Source organism: Oreochromis aureus, linkage group 9, assembly GCF_013358895.1.
Source record: "Oreochromis aureus strain Israel breed Guangdong linkage group 9, ZZ_aureus, whole genome shotgun sequence".
NCBI classification, from domain to species: domain Eukaryota; kingdom Metazoa; phylum Chordata; class Actinopteri; order Cichliformes; family Cichlidae; genus Oreochromis; species Oreochromis aureus.
Window position 1 is genome coordinate 1717856 of NC_052950.1, and position 9971 is coordinate 1727826.

Below are 9971 nucleotides of genomic sequence, written 5' to 3' on the forward strand. Positions count from 1 at the left end.
TTAAAAAGTATAACAGTAATAAACACCAAAAGTCATAGCCTACGTCAGCAGAAAGAGCAGAACAGTATAGAGTTTGAACGGTAAAAATCGGCTGAAAACTGAAGCAGTAGTTAAGCGGCAAAAAACGTATGGAAGCAACCAGAATAAAGTATAATAAAGAACTAGAAAAATTTGCATTTCCTGCGAAAATGCTGTGTGGATGCCTTAACGCTGACGCTGTCTGCTGAAAAGCTGAAAAAGCTGAAAAGTTGCAAAAAAGTTGTATGGTGGTGAAAAAAAAAAAAATGTTGCCCTGAGCAGGATTTGAACCTCGCCCTCCTGGACTCAAGGCAGCTACTCATTTCACTGAGCCAAAGTCATTCTCACAAAGAAGTGGTGGACAGACTGACAATTCTGCTGAAATTAGCAGAAGCTGCTGAGAATTGTGCTGATAAGAGGTGAAAAGGCTGAAAATTTTGCAGAAAAGGGGTGAATCAGCAGAGTTTCTGCTGAAAAGAGGTTTTTTTTTCTGAAAACAGCCAAAAAAGCTGGAATTTGTGCTGAAAAGGGGTGAAAAAAATGAAAATTTTGCTGAAAAGGGGTGAAGAAGCTAAAGTATACCAAATCAAAGTATTTGTGCCAAAACATAGTATTTCTGCCATATTGTGGTATTTGTGCCACAAAACTTACTACATTACAACATGAATACGGATTAAAGATGAAAGAAACTGGCAACAAATTCCTCCACTACAAACCAGTCTGATACCACTTCTTTGCAGTGTTCACGTTTACTAAGGCACTACCCAAAAGGTGCCACAAGAGGGCATTCCAACACAAGAGATGACCTATGTACACTGATGCACTTAGTAACAGTCAGCCTCCTACTTAGCCACTACGTAATACAGCGATATTACAGTGTACAAATTCACATTCACTATGTTTTGGTACAAATGCTGCGCTTTTAATTTGGCAGACACTATGATTTAGCAGAGATAATATGATTTGGCAGAAATACTAAACTTTGGCACAAATACTATAATTGAGTGCAAGTACTTTAAGATAACAGAAATACTATGATTTAGCAGAAATACAATGTTTTTGCAGAAACACTGTAATTTCACTCAAATACTTTGAAATAGCCGTAATACTATGATTTGGCAGAACATAACAGAAATTCTACGACTTAGTAGTAATACTATAACATAACAGAAATATTAATTGGGCACAAATACTATAATTTGGCACAAGTACCATGTTTTGGCAAAATCCCATAATTTGGCACAAATACTATGATTTGGCAGACACTATGATTTAGCAGAGATAATATGATTTGGCAGACATACTAAACTTTGGCACAAATACTATAATTGAGTACCCAGATCTGGTCCCAAATCTGGGACTCTCGGCCATTTGACCTTAGAACTGAAGAAGCTTCTCGGATGAGAGGTGAAACGTCTTCAAGAAACTCAAAGAAGTCCAGACGCTTTTCTTTGCAAATTCCTTTGACAGCGATATTACAGTGTACAAATTCACATAAATTTGTAGGGGGAACAAACAAAGCAGGAACAAGCCCAAAACAATAAAATAACTGGGCTGCCATAGCTATCGCTAACTAGCACATACGCTAAAGGTAACTAAAACCAATACACACAAGTAGCAGGGTAAACATCTTAAGCATGGAACATTAACTCACGTTTATGTGACACACACCATCCCCAACAAATACAGGATGGGCTATTTGCTCCCCTTCCCAGCAGCTCTCTCCTCAATCGTTAGCCCAGGAACGAAGGAAGACCATCTAGCTCAGAAGTCCCATGAATTCCCTCACTGCTCAGAGGCTGCTGGGTAATGTAGCTCACAATAACACAGGTTTTTCTACAAGCACAAATACTATAACATAGCAGAAGTACTGTGATTTTGTTGAAATACTATGCTTTAGGACAAATACTATGATTTGGCAGAAATACTATGTTTTAGGACATATACTATGATTTGGCTCAAATACTATGATATAGCAGCAATACTATGTTTTGGCACAAATACTATAATTGAGTGCAAGTACTTTAAGATAACAGAAATACTATGATTTAGCAGAAATACAATGTTTTTGCAGAAACACTGTAATTTCACTCAAATACTTTGAAATAGCCGTAATACTATGATTTGGCAGAACATAACAGAAATTCTACGACTTAGTAGTAATACTATAACATAACAGAAATATTAATTGGGCACAAATTCTATAATTTGGCACAAGTACCATGTTTTGGCAAAATCCCATAATTTGGCACAAATACTATGATTTGGCAGACACTATGATTTAGCAGAGATAATATGATTTGGCAGAAATACTAAACTTTGGCGCAAATACTATAATTGATTACTTTAAGATGAGAGAAATACTATGATTTAGCAGAAATACAATGTTTTTGCAGAAACACTGTAATTTCACTCAAATACTATGAAATAGCAGTAATACTATGATTTGGCAGAAATACTATGTTTCAGTACAAATACTATGACAAAGCAGAAATACTATGACTTAGAAGTAATACTGTAACAAAAGGGATTCCTCAAAATACTATGAAATTGCAGTAGGGGAGACCGGGGATAGTTGTAACGTGGGTCAGTTGTAACACTTCCAATTTCTCCAATCAGGGCTAAGTTTCAAATGATGTGATTCATCCTGTGCATGCCCAATTCAGTTCTGCTATCACATGTGAAAAATCAGCACATTTTGTCAAACACAGACAATTTAACACGAAAAAAAGTAATTTGTATGCCAAAAAGTAAGTTTTTCTACTTTATTTCAATTTCTAATAGCATTATCTGCTTTGCAGTTAAACTCATCAAACTTAAATTATGTTATTTGTATGTCTATGGGGATATATTCTGTGTAGGTCTCCTGTGCTAATGTTTTAGCCGTTGGCTGTAATCTTAGCTAGTTCATGGCTATAGGAGTCTGGGTCAGTTGTAACAGCAACAGTCTGGGTTAGTTGTAACAATAATGCAGATGTTACAACTTACCACACTGTTACTTTAACTTATGTTAAACAAGTTGGGACAACGACATCAGCAGAGAGAGGTTCACTGGTCGCCTTTGTATATGCGGTTAATGCCATTGGCAACACAACCACTGTTTGTGTTCCCACACATACATTATGCAGACCACTGTGTCAGAGATAGACCACTAGGAAGTATTGGTAGTGGAAATAAATCAGGATGGGTGCAAAAAACAGATTTCCTCATCTTCCTGAAGCACTTTGCAAACCACACCAAGGTAAAAAAGTAAAAAGTAATGGAATTGCGATGCTGGTGCACAACTACATTTTTTCAGCTTCATTGTTATGTTCAAAAGTTGGTGCAAGAGTTGTAGGTTATAATGGCCACTGAGCCAATGAGGCCAAACTCAAGGAAGACCAACCAAAATTAATGAAATATTCAGTTGCAGAAAATTCCATCATTTGTCTTTTTTGGGGGGTTGGAATATGTTCAAAAGCTAGATTTCTGCATTCTCACACACACACACACACACACACACACACACACACACACACACACACACACACACACACACACATAGCTACATAAATGGCTCTAAGTGCATTCATGTGTTGAATAAAAAAGATTACATGTTAATGTTTTGTCAGTACCCTTATTTCATTGTGTTACATTTTACCCCAGGATATGTTACAACTAACCCAGACTGTGGGGTTAATTGTAACATTTCACTCTTTGTGTTTAAGACCATACCATGCAATGGGTAATTGTGCTGCAGAGAAAATAGCTGCACTATTTAATAGCAGAGACATGTAAATACTTTGCATTAAATTTTGAATCCACTACCTTAAACGAGCTCCAATTTACAGACAGAAATGTCAAAAATGTTACAACTATCCCCGGTCTCCCCTAATTCTATGATTTGGCAGAAATACTGTACTTTGTACAAATACAATGCTTTGGTACAAATACTATATTTTGATTTGAATACTATGATTTGGCACAAGTACCATGATTTAGTACAAATACTACAAATTGGCAGAAATACTGTGACTTAGTAGTAATACTTTAACATAACAGATATACTGTGATTTAGCAGACATAGTATGTTTTTGCACATATACTACGATTTTGCTCAAATACTATGAAATTGCAGTAATACTATGATTTTGAAGGAATACCATGATTAGGTAGAAATACTTTGCCTTAGTAGTAATACTATGACATAACAGATATACTGTGATTTAACACACAATATGTTTTTGCTCGAATACTACGATTTCGCTCAAATACTATGAAATTGCAGTAATACTATGATTTTGAAGGAATACTTTGATTTGGTAGAAATACTATGCCTTAGTACTAATACTATAACATAACAGATATACTGTGATTTTGCAGACATAGTATGTTTTTGCACAAATACTACAATTTGGCAAGAAATACTATGTTTGGGCACAAATACTATGATTTGCTATAAATACTATGATTTGGCACATATACTATAATCAGCAGATATACTATAACATAACAGAAATTCTACGACTTAGTAGTAATACTATAACATAACAGAAATTTTAATTGGGCACAAATAATATGATCTGGCACAAATACAATGATTTGACAAAGAAATACCATGATTTGGCACAAATACAATGATATGGCAGAAATACTATGATTGGGTACAAATACTATGATTTGGCACAAGTACTATGACTTAGTACAAATACTATGATTTGGCACAAATACTATGATTTAGCAGAAATACTATGTTTTAACATAAATAATATCTTTTGACAAACATTTCTGCTAAAAGGTACTATTTCTGCTTTTTAGCAGAAATACTGCAATTTTGCATAAATACTATGATTTGGGATAAATACTATGATTTGGCAGATATACTATATTCAGCACATATACTATAACATAACAGAAATACCTCCACCTACTAGTAATACTATAACATATCAGAAACCATGATTTGGCACAAATACCATGATTTGGCAAAAATACTATGATTACCCAGAATTACTATGATTGAGCAGAAGTACTAAGATGTAGTAGAAGTACTTTGATTTAGCAGAAATACTATTATGGAGGAGTAATACTTTATCATGGGAGAAATATTGATACACACATACATACACAGAGCCTAAAGGGAACAGTGGCTGTTAAGAGTCTGGGCTTGGTATATCTAGGTCAGTTAAATTGGCTGCACCTGCTGTAATCAGCCCTTACACACACAGACACAGAGAGAAGTGAGTTTTCTTCAGTATATTTCTCACATTCAGGACTCCCCTCAAACAAATGGCCATAATTTCCTAACCGTAGGGGCTAGAATGCTCATTCTGACACCGTTTTGTTCAGAAGAGATGGGGGAATCTGCAGGTCTTCATAATTCAGAGATAAAATATAAATTATTGAAGATATATGACTTGTAATACACAGTAACTGAGTAGAGGAAAGGCAAAACTGCCTTGACTTGCCCTCAAACAACGTTTTGTAACTCTAAATCTATATGGAGCATCAAAATCATTCTTTCACCGTAAGAAACAGCAGGCTTTGGTGAACAGTCATGGAAATTTTCAGGTCTCTGTGGAAATCCATCAAAAAGATATGACGAGAGAAAAAAGTGCCGCATTTCCAGAGTTTGAAATCTGAACAGATCTGAGCGAATCACGAATTTCCTACCCTCAAACAAGTGTAACTCATCTCAGAATGGTAATAGGTGAGCAAAAAATTCTTGAATTGTGAGGATCAGGGATGTCTGAAGATATATTGGCACAAGCCTCATGTCTCAACTTTGTTTCGTTAAGGAGATATGACAATTTGAAAATGCCTCTCATTAGAGAAATCCAGCGCTGATTTTGAACAAACTCTCCATTGACTTTCTATGGAGAGTTTTGAGACTTTGTGTTGCTCTGGGGAGATTTGCAAAAAATCTGTAAATCCCACAACAATGATAGTGACATTTTCTGAAAGCCAGCAAAAATACCTACGGTTTGATGTACAATTTGTGGGGGTTGAGTGGAAATTGAGCGAGTAGCAAGAAGTTGTTCAGACATGAAGAGAAAATTCAGAATGGATGAGTGTACACTGTAATTTAATTGCATAGCAACCATAACAACGCATGTATTTTCTGCAAAATCACAATTTTGCAACTGAAAACTTAAAGAGGTATAAGATTAAAACGGTAGAAGATCTGAAAAAGCTGAATCAGACAGGAATAGCCCAATAATCTGAGAACATTTTAAAGTTTGAATGGAGTTTCTAGGTGAAAGTATGAGGAAGTAGTTAAGTTTCAAAAAACAAGCAAGTTTTAGGAGAATTGTGGAAGCTTCCCATTCATTTCAATGGGACAAATTAAAGGAAAAAGTGTAATATTTAAAAAGTATAATAGTAATAAACACCAAAAGATATAGCCGGAATTAGCAGAAATAGCAGAACAGTTTAGAGTTTGAACGGAGAAAATCGGCTGAAAACTGTGGGAGTAGATCCACGGCGAAAAAACGCGTCTGAGCGACAGGAATAATAAAGAATAAAGAGAAACAGGAACTCAATAGTGTGGAAGCCCTTGAGGGCATCCACACAATAAAGAGAAACAGGAACTCAATAGTGTGGAAGCCCTTTTAGGGCATCCACACAATAAAGAGAAACAGGAACTCAATAGTGTGGAAGCCCTTTGAGGGCATCCACACAATAAAGAACTAGAAAAATTTGCATTTCCTGCGAAAATGCAGTGTGGATGCTTTAAAGCTGAAGCTGTATGCAAAAACTAGCTGAAAAAGCTGAAAAGTTGCAGAAATTGTAAAAACTTTGCAGAAGCAAAGGAACTTTGCTAGAATGTAATAACTTAGCAGAACTGCAATATCTTAGAGGAAACATAATACTTGGCAGAAATACAATAGCATAGCAGAACTTAGCAGAAATATTGCAACTTACCAGAAACATTATAACTTCTCAAAAATACAAGACTTTAGGAGAAATAGTATAAGATAACAGAAAGAATATATTTAGCCAGAAATACTTAAACATTATGGAAACACTATGATTTAGAAAAATAGTACAACATAGCAGAAATACTGTGTTTTACCAGAGACACTGTGATGAACTATGTATATTGTAATTTTAAATTAAGACTATGTTTTAGCACAAATACTCTGGTTTAGCACAAATATTATAACATAGCAGAATACACTTATATAGCAGAAAAATGCTATGCTTGGAAAGAAAAATATAATATAGTAGAAATACTATGATTTAGCACAAATAGTGTAATCAGCACATATACTGTAACAAGACAAAAATTCGTCCACTTAGTAGTAATACTATAACATAAGACAAATGTTATGATTTGGCACAAAAACCAAGATTTAGCAGAAATACTATGATTGAGCAGAAGTACTAAGACGTAGTAAAAGTACTTTGATTTAACAGAAATACAATTATGGAGCAGTAATACTTTAAAATGGGAGAAATATTGATACACACACACATACACAGAGCCTAAAGGGAAGAGTATTTGTGCCATGGAGTGTTAACAAGAATCTGAGGTCCATATTAGAAAAGCTGCTAAAATCATAAAAGTTTACAGAATACCGTAAAAGGCTTTCTCTCTCCCTCTCTCTCTCTCTGTGTGTCTCTCACACACACACACACACACACACACACACGGCGAGAGAAGCAAGTTTCTAGGTCAGTCAAGCAGCCTGGGAGCTGCTAAATTTGAATCCACCAATCAGAGAGGCTGTGTACTTTTTCCCGCCAAAACAGGTGCACACACGCAGCACAGAGACAGGATTTTTGTAGTCTATTTCTCATAGTGAGGACTCCCCTGAAACAAATGACCATAATTTCCTAACCGTAGGGGCTAGAATGGTCATTCTTACACCGTTTTGTTCAGAAGAGATGGACAATTTATCATTAAAATATGGATTTTTAGAGATATATGACATGGATGACTTGTTGGATTAGAAGCCACAAAGGCCCCAATATGCAAATTTGAATGCCCCAACCCACATATATGATTGGCTGGCTGGGAAGCAGTCCAGGCCCTGATATGTAAATTTGAATGTCTCATCCCTAAGATATGATTGGCTGGCTGGGAAGCCGTGCAGGCCCTGATATGTAAATTTGAATGTCTCAGGCCTCACAGAGGATTGGCTGCCTGGGGACCTGGCAGTAATATATAGAAATAGTATGATTAAGCATAAATACTACATTTAGTAGAAATACTATGTTTTAGCACAAATCCTATAAAAAGCAGAAATACTGTACTATGATTTGGTAGAAAAACTATAATTAATCAGAAATACTATATTTGGCAGAAATACTATATTTTGCACAAATCTTATAAAAAAGCAGAAATAGTATGATTTAGCACAATAGTAATAACTTAAACAGAAAAATTGGAAAAGCAAAATGGACAGCTGAAAAATGCTGAACATGCTGAGGGTCCCTCAAATATACTTGTTAAATGAAAAAATCAGCAAAAAAATATATAACAGCCACACAATCACAAATATGTACACATAAGGAAACACACATGCACAGAGAGACACACACACAAGATCCAATTCAGTCAACCAGTCTAAATATATTGAATTTAAATCTTACAATGAGATCATCCCATTAAAAGGCTCTCTCTCTCTCTCTCTCTCTCTCTCTCTCACACACACACACACACACACACACACACACACACACACACACACACACACACACACAGGGAGAGAGAAGTAAGTTTCTAGCTCAGTCAAGCAGCCTGGGAGCTGCTGAATTTGAATCCACCAATCAGAGAGGCTGTGCACTTTTCCCCGCCAAAACAGGTGCAGCCGATTTTACACACTCAGCACAGAGAGAGACAGGATTTCTGCAGTGTATTTCTCATAGTGACAACTCCCCTCAAACAAATGACCATAATTTCCTAACCGTAGGGGCTAGAATGGTCATTCTTACACCGTTTTGTTCAGAAGAGATGGGGGGATCTTCAACTGTTGACAATTTATCATTAAAATATGAATTATTAAAGATATTTGACTTGTAATGCACCATAACTGAGTAGAGGCAAAACAAAAACTGCCTTGACTTGCCCTCAAACAACGCTTTCTAACTCTAAATCTATTTGGAGTATCAATATCATTCTTTCACCGTAAGAGACAGCAGGCTTTGGTGAACAATCATGGAAATTTTCAGGTCTGTGTGGAAATCCATTAAAAAGATATGACGAGAGAAAAAAGTGCCTCATTTCCAGAGTTTGAAATCTGAAGAAATCTGAGCGAAGGACGAATTTCCTACCCTCAAACAAGTCTAACTCATTTCAGAAAGGTAATAGGTGAGAAAAGAATTCTTGAATTGTGAGCGTCAGGAGTGTCTGAAGATATATTGGCACAAGCCTCATGTCTTAACTTCGCTGCGTTAAAGAGATATGACGATTTGAAAATGCCTCTCATTAGAGAAATCCAGCGGTGATTTTGAACAAGCTCTCCATTGACTTTCTATGGAGAGTTTCCAGACTTTGTGTTAGTCTGAGGAGATTTGCCAAAATTCTATTATACAGAAATACTGTAATCAGCACATATACTGTAACATGACAGAAATTCCTCCACTTAGTAGTAATACTATAACATAACACAAATATTATGATTTGGCACAAAAACCATGATTTGGCAAAATACTATGATTGAGCAGAAGTACTAAGATGTAGTAAAAGTACTTTGATTTAACAGAAATACAATTATGGAGGAGTAATACTTTAAAATGGAGAAATATTGATATTGATACACACACACACACAGAGCCTAAAGGGAACAGTATTTGTGCCATGGAGTGTTAACAAGAATCTGAGGTCCATATTAGAAAAGCTGCTAAAATCATAAAAGTTTGCAGAATTGTAATAAATGATGAATATGAATTACTTGTCTGTGATAGTGTAGTAAATTGTAGGTAAAAAAACATGTTGACCAAGGTGGAATTGAACCCACGACCTTTGG